This window comes from Thamnophis elegans, chromosome 2 (assembly GCF_009769535.1).
Source record: "Thamnophis elegans isolate rThaEle1 chromosome 2, rThaEle1.pri, whole genome shotgun sequence".
In the NCBI taxonomy this organism is placed as follows: domain Eukaryota; kingdom Metazoa; phylum Chordata; class Lepidosauria; order Squamata; family Colubridae; genus Thamnophis; species Thamnophis elegans.
In genome coordinates this window covers 52,396,048-52,410,176 of record NC_045542.1, presented here as the reverse complement: position 1 = coordinate 52,410,176, position 14,129 = coordinate 52,396,048, and positions in this window count along the sequence as shown.

Sequence of the window (14,129 nt, the reverse complement as noted above, 5' to 3'; positions counted from 1 at the left end):
TAGGAGGGAGCGGCTCACCCTAAACGGGGCGGCTGGGCGGGATTCCGCGGATGCAATAAGAGCAGAAAAATATGTACATTTTGCCATCCGTATCGCCACTAAATAAGTGCAACATTCCAGGCCGCGACTAATGGAGTATTAATATGATGCTCAACCCATATGTGTATATGTATATATGTGTGTGTGCGCGCACACGCGCACACACACACACACACATTGTATTGCAAGCATGCCCTCCAGTGTGTCTCATTCTGAGAAAAGCAGCCACCTCAAAAATTGAACACCTTGCAGTTTGTTAGCACTTCAAGAACTGGGATGTAAACATGGCCATCACAGTAGAGTTGCTAGCTTTATTAGTGCCTTTACTCCCGTGCGTTTAACAGCCTGAACCAAAAACCTCTTGCTGTAGTGTTAGAGTGGCCACATTAAAGTGGAGAAGATTGGTGGAGAAGGTATAAAACACTTGTTTAAAATAATGAGAAAATATATTCCACTTCAGGTTTTATTCCATTCATCATTTCAACAAAACTGGATGAAGGTTTTCTGATTGCATAATAAAAATTATGGTCTGTTTTCATCTCCATTTCATTCCTTTTAAATAGCTGCTAAAGTATAACATTAAGACAGCTTCCCACTGTGTTTCTAATAGCTCTCTGACTGCTAAGATGTATTTCTTTTTACTCCTGATTTAAACATATCAGTATTTTGGGCTATCCCAAAACTGAAAGATCAATTCCTTATCCCCCACCCCCAAAGTGATTTGTACAGATAGTCCTCGACTTATAACCGCAACTGAGACAAGAATTTTCATTGTTAAGCAAGGCGATTTTTAAATTATTTATATCTGATTTTATGATCTTTTTGCCATGGTTGTTAAATGAATCTCTGCAGTTAAGGGAATCTTGTGGTTAAGGGATGGGAAAGTTACATGTTTGTTTGTTTGTTTGTTTGTTTGTGTCAGCCCTTCTTCATTCAAAAATCAGGAAAGAAAACCACAGGACTCCATTGGTAGAAATCAAGTGTACTTTTACTAATTTTAAATGAATAGAAGCGAAGCTAAGCTAATATTTAGGTGCGAAAGCGAAGAATATATTGTATAATTCATTCCCTTCCCCTTGGCATCCCGTGCACAGTCCAATCATAATTCTCCCAAATGTCAGGTGTGAGATAACTTTGAAAGGCATCACCAGGATGGAATGCTGGTCCGTTGGCCTTGGCGGGAAACACTCCTCCTCCACATGCGCAGTAAGGTGGACAGTTCAAAATCTAGAATCTTCCTCCAGCACAACAATGAGTCCCCTCCCAAATACCATGCCCCCCTCCCCGTTTCAGTGGCAGCCGAAGCAGCAGCAAAGCGGAGGCTGACATCCGGCCCTCCTCCAGAAAAAGGCGGTTAGACCTGGAAAATGACAAAGCACAAACAAACAGATGAACAACAAGAAACGTAAAGGGAGAAAAAGGGGAGGGGGAGAGAGAAAATGTCAGGATATATGCCAAACTAGGGCTTGTCAGGATAAGCAGAATAGAATTGGCGGAGCAATTTAAGGGCCCGGACATGGGGCCTGTCCACCCATTCGGTATGAGAAGGGGGGAAATGCCTCCAAGCCACTAGGTACTGAACACAATTCCGCCGCCTGCGGGAGTCCAAAATTTCGCGAACTTCGAAATGTTGTTCACCATCAATCAACAGCGGAGCGGGCGGTGGAGCCACAGGCGGACGTAAAGACAAAAAGCGAACAGGCTTTATGAGGTTAAGATGAAAAACAGGATAGACCCGGTTGAGGTGTTTAGGCAGCTGCAGCCGAACGGAAACAAGATTGATGACCTTGATAATAGGAAAAGGGCCAACATACTTAGGCCCTAATTTCTTGGACTTTTGGGGAGTCTGAAGAAACTTGGTGGACAGATAAACCTGATCACCCACTTTGTAATCAGATGGCTTAGTCCGTTTTTTATCCGCCTGCTTCTTATGTGCGTGATGCGCAGCGTCCAAAGTCTGAAGTGCTAAAGGCCAAACACGCCGGAGGCGATGACTCCACTCAGAGAGAGACGAGACTTGCGGCTGCTCACGAGGAACCCCAGGAATAGGTACAAAATCCTGTTCAAACACCACCCGGAAAGGGGTGAAACCAGTGCTGCTATGCACAGAATTATTATAAGCCACCTCCGCATGTGGCAACAAGTCCACCCAATCATCTTGCTGGTAGTTGATGAAACAATGTAAATACTGCTCCAGAACGGAATTAGTCCTCTCACAAGCCCCATTAGTCTGAGGGTGGTGGGCGGAGCTTAAGCCCTGGGTGGAGCCAATCCGCTTAAGAAACTCCCTCCAGAACACGGAGGTGAACTGCACACCCTATCCGAAATGATGCGGTCATGCACCCCATGTAAGCAGTAAAGGTGAGAGATGAACATTTTAGCGAGAGTCTTAGCAGATGGAATCTTGGTACAAGGGATGAAGTGGACTTGCTTGGAGAACAAGTCGGTAACCACCCAAATAATGGTGTGCCCCTGGCTTTCAGGAAGTTCGACAATGAAATCCATAGAGATCTCCTTCCACGGGGCGACAGGGCGAGCCACAGTCTGGAGTAAACCCTGCGGTTTCCCTGGCGGGCGTTTAGCAGCAGCACAAACGGGACAACTGGCGACATACAGTTCAATGTCCTTTTTCAAAGAAGGCCACCAAAATTGCCTTTTCACGAGATGCAGCGTTTTCACGAAACCAAAATGGCCCGCCATCCAGGAATCATGAGCCCGTTGGAGAACTACTAGGCGAAGAGATGCAGGAACGTAAAGTTTTGCTCCAATCCATGGCAAGTCAGACCTCATGGTGCATTCAGCCATATGCTGCTGGAACCATTCATCATGAGCGAGGGCGTTTTTGAGATTGGAAAGAAAGTCCTGGGACATCTCCACTTTAGAACGTGCCTGAAGTCTAGTAACCACTGGAGCAGCGAGGCTTGAAGTGGGAATGACCGGCTGGACCACACTGAGCTTAGAACAGTTGTACTGAGAAAGTCTGGATAAAGCATCAGCCATGAAGTTCTTCCCCGCCCCGGAATGTATTTCAGGGTGAAATTAAAACGATTGAAATGCTGAGCCCAGCGCATCTGCTTAGGAGAAAGCCTCCGGGGAGTCCTCAAAGCTTCTAAATTCTTATGGTCAGTCCAGACCTCGAACGGGTGCTTAGCGCCTTCCAGAAAATGGCGCCATGTGGCCAAAGCCCAACGAACTGCAAACGCCTCCTTCTCCCAGATAGCCCAATGTCTCTCCGTGTCAGTTAGTTTGCGAGAGGTGTATGTGCAGGGTTGCAAGTTACCTTGATCATTGGCTTGAAGCAACACGGCCCCCACCACCACGTTGCTGGCATCAGCTTGAACCACAAACGGTGCGTCCATGTCCGGGTGCTTGAGGACCGGTTCCTCGGCAAAAAGCCGTTTTAACTTCTCAAAGGCAACCTGACATTCCATGGTCCAATCCAACGGCTTGCTAGGCTTGGGCTTCGGCCCACCTTTGGACTTCAACAGGTTAGTTATGGGAAGAGCAATCTTAGCAAAAGAAGGGATGAATTGGCGATAGAAATTGGCAAACCCCCAAAATTTCTGCAACTGTCTGCGCGTTTGAGGGGCCTCCCACTCAGTGACTGCTTTAACTTTAGCAGGGTCCATCTCCACACCCGCGTGGGAGATACGATAGCCTAGGTAGTCAACCTTCTCTTGATGGAATTCACACTTGGACAACTTGGCGTAAAGCTCCGCGGCCCGAAGCTTCTTCAGTACAGTATGAACCAGCTTAACATGTTCTTCACGTGTTTGTGTGTAAATAAGGATATCGTCCAAATATACGATAACGCCTTGGTAAAGATGGTCATGTAACACCTCATTAATTAATTGCATAAAAACCGCAGGCGCCCCCTGCAGGCCAAATGGCATCACCCGAAACTGGAAACAGCCAAGGGGGCAGTTGAAAGCCATTTTCCACTTGTCTCCCTCTTTAATACGGACTCTATAATATGCCTCCCGCAAATCCAGCTTAGTGAAAATGCGGCCCTTCCCCAATTGGGCCAGCATATCCTTCATTAGGGGTAGCGGGTAGAGGTTTTGGGCGGAGATTCCATTAAGGTTCTTAAAATTAACACAAAGACGAAGAGAGCCATCTTTTTTCTCCCTGAACAGTACAGGGGCTGCCACCTTGGGTCTAGCCGGTTCGATAAAACCCCTTTTCAAATTCTTATCAATGAATCTTCTCATTTCCTCCATCTCCCTAGGGGACATCGAATATATTTGGGGCTTGGGAAGCTTTACTCCAGGCAAAATATCAATGGTGCAATCAGTGGGCCTGTGGGGGGGGGGGAGCTTATCAGAAGATTTTTCACTAAATACTCCTCTCAGGTCCCAATATTCTCTCGGAATTTTTTCCTCCCCTTCGATCCTCTCCTGCCCCCTGGCTGCCAAAGTGGGGTTAGAATCAGCAGGGTCTGGGGTCTCAACCTCCCTTTCGGGGGGCATGCTAGTGTGAATGCGTAACCACCCCCTCCTCCAGTTAATGCGAGGGTTCCATTTACGAAGCCAGGGGAGCCCTAAAATAAGGGGCCGGTCCATTCCAGGTGCCACAATAAAAGTGATTAATTCTTGATGGGTTCCCATCTTCATTTCTAAGGGCTCAGTAGAAAAATGAGCAGGGCCCCCTCCCGCGATAGAACCATCAATTTGGCAAAAACAATAGGGTTTTTCAAAGTTCTTAATTTCAACCCCAGTTTTTCCACCATTACCGGACTTATCATACAGCGAGAACAGCCGGAATCCAGGACAGCTAAAAGCTTTTCAGCCTCGCCAGGAGGTGGCACCCTTAGTTCAATAGGGATAAGCATGGGGCCTTTGTTCGAACTCACCAAACGATGCGAGCGGTCGTCATCAGATTCGTCAGACGAGCTGGAGCTGACGTCTCCCTCCTCCTCCGGCTGGAAATGCTGGGGGATATTTTCAGCGGCGCACGCAGCCTCTCTCTTCTTGCTCAGGGCCTTACTTGCCCTGCCCTCTCTTCTGGGAGGGGATGGAGCGGCAATTCACGGTGCGATGGCCTTCCTTCCCGCAGCAGAAGTACATGAAAGGCTTGGCTTTGCCGGCGAAGCTTCCCTTCCCTTCCCTTCTGGCGCGGAGGGGGGCTTTTTGATCTGATGGGGGGGGACTTCTCCTCTTCTCCCTCTTTCATGCATTGAAGTCTGGTCAAATCTAGCTCAACGTCTGCTGCGTGTTCATACCAAACAGTCACCCGGCGAGGAAGGTGTCTATTAACGCATTGCTGGTAAATTTTTTCATTCAAACCCCCAGCAAACTGATCCAACAAAGCGTCTTCTGACCATCCCCTCATATAGGCTGACAACTGTTGAAACTCCTGAATATAATCAGCCACTGGTCTATTTCTCTGTTTCAGGGCCATAAATTTCACCCTCCCGCATTTCTCAATCAGCGGGTCATTAAACATCCTCTTCATTGCAGCCATAAAGTCATTAAAATTCCTCAGGAGAGGGGAATTGCATTGGTGTAAGCCCACCATCCATTCAGCCGCTTTTTTCTCCAATGCCAGTAAGACCATTCTCACTTTCATATCATCAGTTTCTAAATCCGGACCATAAATCTCCATATAGTTCCAGACCTGTATGATAAACAACCCTAAACTCCTGGGATCACCATCATATTTTACTGTTAAGGGAGGGACTTTTGCCATCCGGCGTTGCCTGGGGGCCCTCCCTACTCTTGGAGCGGCCCTAGCTGGGGGGGGGGGAGGCTGGTTCTGGGTTTCCTTGCTCCCAACCCCCCTCGGCCTCTTCACCCTCCCTTAACCTGTGCATGGAGTACCTTTGCTCAAATTCTTCAGCTTGCTCCCTTTCCACTGCTCTTCCACGGCTTTTGCGTTCGGACCAAGCTTCCTCGAGGAGTCTCATAGTGTGGGACAATTTGTAATCCTCTTCCCCAGTGTCATCCCATTCCGCTGATTTTTTTTTTTTGTCTCCTCGTGACTCCCGCATCCAACTCCTCCGACTCCTCTTTTTGTCCCACACCCAAAGTCCATCAGGGACGAACAGTAGGCTCTTCCACCCTCAGTCCAGCCAGCCTTTCAGTTAAAGATGGTTCTGCTGCCGCCCCTTCAGTTTCCTCTTGATCACTCACATGCAAAGACATTATTTTCCTTCTTGTGAGGACACCCCCCTCGGTAGATTGTAGCTCCGGATGGGGTGGAGGTGAGACTTAGCTTAAATTGTCAACCCTTCTTCATTCAAAAATCAGGAAAGAAAACCACAGGACTCCATTGGTAGAAATCAAGTGTACTTTTACTAATTTTAAATGAATAGAAGCTAAGCTAAGCTAACTCTGAATATTTAGGCGTGAAAGCGAAGAATATATTGTATAATCCATTCCCCTCCCCTTGGCATCCCGTGCACAGTCCAATCATAATTCTCCCAAATGTCAGGTGTGAGATAACTTCGAAAGGCATCACCAAGATGGAATGTTGGTCCGTTGGCCTTGGCGGGAAACACTCCTCCTCCACATGTGCAGTAAGGTGGACAATCCCCTCCCAAATACCATGCCCCCCCTCCCCATTTCAATGGCAGCCGAAGCAGCAGCAAAGCGGAGGCTGACAGTTTGTTTGTTTGTTTGTTTATTTGATCCTGCCTATACTTCAGGGGTGGGATTCAATTTTTTTTACTATCGGTTCTGTGGGCACGGCTTGGTGGGCGTGGCATGGTTTGGTGGGTGTGGATTGGTGGGCGTGGCAGGGGAAGGTTACTGCAAAATCCCTGTTTCCTCCCGATCAGCTGGGACTCAAGAGGCAGAGAATACATGGGGGTGGGACCAGTCAGAGGTGGTATTTACCAGTTCTCAGAACTACTCAAAATTTCCATTACTGGTTCTCCAGACCCTTTCAGAACCTGCTGAATACCACCTCTCCTATACTTATTATTTTTACAAATAACCTAAGGTGGCGGACATATCCAACATACCTTCTCCTCCAATTTTCTTAACAGCAGCCTTTTGAGGTGCGTTGGGATGAGAGAGGGGTGGGAGAGGGGGGAGAGAGAGGGAGAGAGAGGGAGAGAGGGAGGGAGGGAGGGAGGGAGAGAGAGTGGGGGAGGGAGGGAGAGAGATTGTCTCAAAGTCACCCAGCTGGCTTTCCTGGCTAAGGAAGAACATAGGATCCTGGGATGCTGCGACTATCATAAATACATGCCAGTTGCCAAGTGCTCAAATATGGATTACATGACCATGGGGATAATGTGATTATTCTAAGTGTGCCACTTTTTTCAATGCTGTTGTAGCTTCAAATGGTCACTAAATGAATGGTTTTAAGTTGAGGAATCCCTTTATTTAAAATAGATATAAATATTGGAAAGATGTATATGTATGGGCAGTCAAATAAAAAACAAAGAGCCCAAAATTTGGGGAGTAATAATGCCATAAGACACAGATATCAAACTTGCCATGTCACATTACCATCATGTGATGTTTTGCAATGTTTTCCCCATTCACGGAGCTGGAGTGGGCATGGCCTGTGCGTGAGACATCTGGCCCACAGGCCACCAGTTTGATGGCCATAATAGCACCACTACCTGAAATTTATCCAAACAAAACAAAAGTATTTCTTAGGACCCCTTCATCTGTTAAAAAAACAACCTTCCTACCTTCTTACCTTCCTCTTCCTTCCTTCTTCTCTCCCTCCCTCCCTCCTCTCTCCCTCCCTTCCTTCCTTCCCTCCCTCTTAACTCAAAATAGCATTTTCAATTTCTGACTTGCTTGTTTTCAATACACTGGCTGAAAAACTTTGTTTAGAAAATGGATATCAGTTTTAGCATAATCAGATATAAGACAGTGCAACCGCAAAAATGCTTACCATGAATCAATCGCTACTGAGGTCAATAGAATTTCTTCCTGATAGATATGTTTAAGAATGTAGTTGGAGACATGTTGAGTAATGCTTGGGGACAAGTACTTATACAGAATAGACAATTCGGCAGCAACTCCTCTTTAGAAACTGGACATTTCTGCTTCTAAATACCAAATTCATTAAATTTACAAATTAGATCACACATTGAATAAATTAAAAATATAAATAACAACAAAAACAGCTTCTGTGATATAGCTGCTCTGCTGCTTTTAGTGATCATTTAACAACAGTTCCTACCTGAAAATGACTTTAGAGGTCAATATTACATCCCATTATCATTTGTTATTTCATTGTAAATGGTACGAAGTATGCTTAAAAAATTGGTCTTTTAGTTTGTGACAGTATGATCAGTCTTGTGTCTCAGAGGGGAAAAAAACAGAGGTCATCTTTCTGCTAAAAACATTTGTTTAAATTGTTCTGTCCAGATAGCTAGATAGCTAGATAGCTAGATAGCTAGATAGCTAGATAGCTAGATAGCTAGATAGCTAGATAGCTAGATAGCTAGATAGCTAGATAGATAGATAGATAGATAGATAGATAGATATAGAGATACTGTAGATAGATAGATAGACAGACAGACAGACAGACAGACAGATAGATATTTGTATTTGTATTTGTATTTGTATTTGTATTTGTATTTGTATATTATACTTGTATGCCGCCCTATTCCCGGGGGGACTCAGGGCAGCGAACAAACACATGGGGAATGGGGCAATATGAAAACAAACGAGACAGACAAGATACAAAGAAAAATTAAAAACTACACAACAATCAGCAATTCGAGTGGGGCTGGGAACTCATCAGCCCCAGGCCTGCCGGAACAGCCAGGTCTTGACGACTTTGCGGAAAGCCTGAAGGGTGGTGAGGGTCTGAATCTCCACGGGGAGATCGTTCCAGAGGGCCGGAGCAGCCACAGAGAAGGCCCTCCCCCAGGGGGTCGACAGTCAACATTGGCTAGCTGATGGTATCCGGAGGAGGCCTAATCTGTAGGATCTGATTGGTCGAAGGGAGGTAATTGGCAGGAGGCGGTCTCTCAAGTACCCAGATCCGATACCATGTAGGGCTTTAAAAGTAACGACTAGCACCTTGAAACGCATCCGGAGTCCAATAGGCAGCCAGTGCAGCTCGCGGAGGATAGGTGTAACGTGTGTGTACCAAGGTGCACCCACAATCGCTCGCGCGGCTGCATTCTGGACAAGCTGTAGTCTCCGAATGCTCTTCAAGGGCTGCCCCATGTAGAGCGCATTACAGTAGTCCAGTCTTGAGGTCACAAGGGCGTGAGTAACTGTTCTGAGGGCCTCCCGGTCCAGGTAGGGACGTAATTGGTGCACCAGGCGAACCTGGGCAAATGTCCCCCTGGTCACAGCCGACAAATGATGTTCTAAAGTCAGCTGTGGGTCCAGGAGGACTCCCAAATTGCGAACCCTGTCTGAGGGGCGTATAATTTCACCCCCCAGTCTGAGAGATGGAATACAAGGCCAATCTTTGGGAGGGAAAAACACAAGCCACTCGGTCTACCCGTATTGCCAGAAGGTAGGCTCTGATGCAAGCTCTCAACAGTGCTCGGTCTGACTCGGACTTACTGGCCCTCCAGCAGCGCTCTAGGCGTCTCTTTTGGCATTTCATCTCCAGGAGTTCCTCAGTAAACCAAGGAGCTCTCCTGGATCCGATAGATAGATAGATAGATAGATAGATAGATAGATAGATAGATAGATAGATAGATAGATAGATAGATAGATAGATAGATAGATAGAGTAAAGGTAAAGGTTCCCCTCGCACATATGTGCTAGTCATTCCCAACTCTAGGGGGCAGTGCTCATCTCAATTTCAAAGTTGAAGAGCTAGCGCTGTCCAAAGATGTCTCTGTGGTCATGTGGCCAGCATGACTAAATGCCGAAGGTACACAGAAAACTGTTACCTTCCCACCAAAGGTGGTTCCTATTTTTCTACTTGTATTTTTACATGCTTTCGAACTGCTAGGTTGGCAGATAGATAGATAGATAGATAGATAGATAGATAGATAGATAGATAGATAGATAGATAGATAGATAGATAGAATGAATCTCAGTTCTACTTATAATGAAATAAGTAAAGAATGATTCTTATCTGGAAGCCTGAGTCAGCTGCTTTCAGCTGTGCTTCAGTCTCCATCTGCAACGTGGAGATAATAGTACAGTGAGAGCTCTCCTCTCAGAAGGGTTCTGATGGCGAACAGGATGATGAGATGCAATTTTTAATGAAGGTCAATCAGATAATAAATATCTATGATAGGGGATTTTATAGTGAGACACTCTTGTCCTGAATCTCATTTTCTTGCCCACAGTGAGATGCTGCAAATGTTTTAATTTCTTTGCCTGAATTGGGGCTGACACTTGTGCTGATTGTTGGACTGTAAATTTTCTGAGGCTGAATTTTATAATCTGAATGTTATTTTACACTTTCTTTTATTGTTATTGTCATTCATCTGGCTTTCTTTCTTTCTTTTTTTTTGCTTTTATGGAATTATGTAAAAAAGTGGGGAGAGTGACATCAGCAGCACAGTCCCACCCCTACCCCCAAATTATAAGGATTACAAAGAAGTAAATTAGAAGAGTTGTATTTCTGATTGAGGGGCTACTGGGTTCTAGTTGGTCTCCCACATCAGTGAGATTACTGGCCTCAACAAACAGGACTTGCTGCTGAAAATCCCAGATCTTTTAATTACCTATAATCCCATAGCATAGCCTGCATCAGGCACTGTAGGAAATTAAAATAATTATCAGGAGCAAATCCCAGACGCTACTGGAGGCGCATCAGGGCTACCATAGTGCCATGGTCCTGCTGCCTTAGCAGAACAAAGATGTTGCTCACATCTTATTAAAACCCAGTTGGGGGTTTTGCTTCCTGAATGGGAAACCAGCGATATAAAGTAAATCTGTTGCCTGAACTTTTTTTAAGAGCTTTTTTTGTGGAAGAAAGCAAGGCTAACTACACCCAATCTGCTGCCCCCCCCCCAAAAGGCAATGTATCCATGAACTCCTGAAGAACTGTGTTTACTTGGAGGAGAATTTACTCTTCTACTTACCAAAGGTAGCTTGCCAGTTCCAGTGCTATCAATTTCTAATGGTCACTATAGTTACATTCACACCACTTAAATTCAGCATTTTTTTCCTTTGTTTACTCAGTCATTTCTACAACAGCTACAGGTGATATCCCACACCCCGCTCCCACTGGCCATTTGCATTTGTTCACCTACAGTACATGGATTAGAAGATGCAGCTGTTTTATTTTTGTAGGCTTACATCCTCGCCATTCATCAAATTGTTCGCTTTAAGGTAGAGTATAGAGAAGGGGTCACTTGGTGTCCTACTTTCCATCTCTATTTTTCTGCTGCTGTTGTGCACATGAAAAGATTAAAGCTGGGATAACCAAAGGCCTCTTCCTTTGGGACCAGCTATATTAACAAACCACTGCATTGTTTCCAGTAACTCTGGAAACTTTAGCTCTGAAAGTTATATCTTTTGATATAAATATGGATAACGTAGATCATTTTTACTTTTATCTGTTGCTTACTCATGTCTCTTTCCCTCACCCTGCTTTTGCCTGCTTTTTGTCCCATTTTTGCCTGTTAATGTTTTGATGTTTTGTTGATGTTTAATAATGCTTCTCTCTCTCTCTCTCTCTCACTCACTCACTCACTCTCTCTCTTTCTCTCTCTCTTTCTCTCCTAGTTGAACAAGTATGTGCACTTGCTCTGATCTGGATATAGGGAGTGTGCAAAGTAACGTATACATTTTCCATTCTCCCAACATCTTTCATAGCCACAAGCCAAACGTCTACATAAGGAGAATGGCAGGTGGGGCTGCTGCATTTCAAATCCCCTACCCAAGATTGTTTTGAGATGAGTCTCTTTCAGCCTCCTTATGCACGTATCTCTTGCATGCCAGCCTTAGTCATTATTTTTTTTATTAGTTAGCAATGTGCCTGGCACTTTACAAGCTCTCGTGAAACCTGTTCCTTCTTAAAAGTTTTACAGGGTCATTCTAGACTAAAATAAAATCCCTGCTGCTGAGAGAATAATAGGAAGCAGATCAGCAGCAACTGGAAACTCCATTTACATTGCAATTTTGAGTGGGAAGAACAAGGGCAGGTCAATGTGGAAGCATCAGAAAAGGGCTCATACACAAACAGCCCAAGTGGGGTGCAGGGACAGGATTTTCCTGAGAACCTGTTTTGGTTACTAAGAGAACAGCTGGGCGGCTTCATGTTGGACTGCTCCTGTGTCATAGCTGTTGTCTTCCTGCAGATACAAGCTGGCATATTCAGGAAACCCTTAGTGCTCTTATAAGTCTCATTTCAGGTTCAGCCTGCTTTTCTTTTTATCTGTGTGTTGTGATGGTAAAAGATTTACCTGTTTCCCACCCCTGTACATATGTTACCTGCATCCATTACCAAACCTCTGAGATTCCCCCCCCCCACCAGGTATAAACCACAGAAAGTGTTCTTGAATTGACCCTGACTAGCATCAGAGAGAAGACTCAGGCAGGAACCTGTGGCTCAGTTGCTTAGCAACCATCCGAAGTTGTGACAGATTCTCCCCCCCTCCCCCCAAAAAAGACTTACAACCTGGTTTTGAACTTATGGCTGCTGCAGTGCCCCAGCAGTCACATGCACAGAATTCAGGTGGATTTCCCCCATTATCAACTAAAGGACTATGCAGCTCCACCCAGGCCTATCTTTTCCCATATCCCACCCTATTGGGTCCCACCACCATCTCAGAAGCAGTTGCCATTTTGGGGGTGGCTACAATGAACTGTGGCTACTCCAAAAATGACACCCGCTTCTGGAACAGAGAAGCCCAGGGGTAGAGCAGTCTGTTCCTCTTCCCCAATATAAACGCTGGAGGTATGGTAAAGGAGCGATTGGAGGGTGAGAATGAGTGAGTGAGACCTGTGAGGTGAGAAGAAGGCTGTAGGCCTATGGAAATCCCAAGGAGCAGAAGATTCTGATAAACAGAGTTGGAAGGGACCTTGCAAGTCATCCGTCCAACCCCCGCCCAAGCAGGAGACCCTACACCATTTCTGACAGATGGAAATCCCGTCTCTTCTTGAAAGCCTCCAGTGATGAAGCTTCCATAAACTTCGGAAGCAAGCTATTCCATTGGTTGATTGCTCTCATTGTCAGAAAATTTCTCCTTATTTCTAGGTTGAATCGCTCCTTGATCAGTTTCCATTCAGTTTTCCTTGTCTGGCCTTCAGTTGCTTTGGAAAATTTTACCATCAGATTTTTTATAATGGGTCTTGTCTATTAAAACAAGACAAGCCCATCAGCTATTACAGGAGAATGAGATAGGGCCACATAGATGCTAATTAAGTCATTATTCCATGTCAAAAGCTCATTTTTTTCAAAAGATAAAGGAACAGCAATAGTTGGTGTAGAAAGTCATTTTCCATTTCCTTTGTAGCTTATAATGGAAGAGTCACACCTTAGTTTTGGGAACTCTATTGAATAGAATATGTTCATATAACGTTTTAATCTTTTTTATTTTAACCATAGGTTTTTTTTTTAATTTATTCTTTCATGGTTTTTAAAATAGTGACAAAAGGAAACAGAAAATAGAACAAAACACAAAGATAAAAATATTTTATATGGGCAAATATAATGAAATATGGGACTCATTTATACAAAATACAATATGTTAAAATGTATTAGAAATTTATATGTATTTAATAATTGCATTATATAACTATATATAGAATTGTAACTATTTACCGTTGATTTTGTTGCATTTTACCTGTCTTTTTTAAAAATGCATTTTAATTCTTTTTTGTATTTTAACCATAGTTCAGTTAAACCCATGTGTTGGAATTACACATTCCAATAACGTAGCTTGTGCATGTGGATGTATATTTTACTTAGCATGATGTATGAACGTGGCTTTTTACCCACAGTTTATCACACTATTCTATAAATATCCCAGAGCTGCACTTATTCTTAAAACAAATTGCTGTTTAATACCTATTGAGAGCCAAGACAATATCAGTCTCTCACATGAGCAACAGCTGTCTTACCTAAATGCTGCTTTGTTTGGTTATAGGTTTAGATGGGGGAACAAAAGAATTAGCCAAAGATCCAAAATTGCTACATTGCAATCAGTAAATAAATAGCCTAGAATTTCAGCTGTAGTTTACTGTGATGCTGCAAAT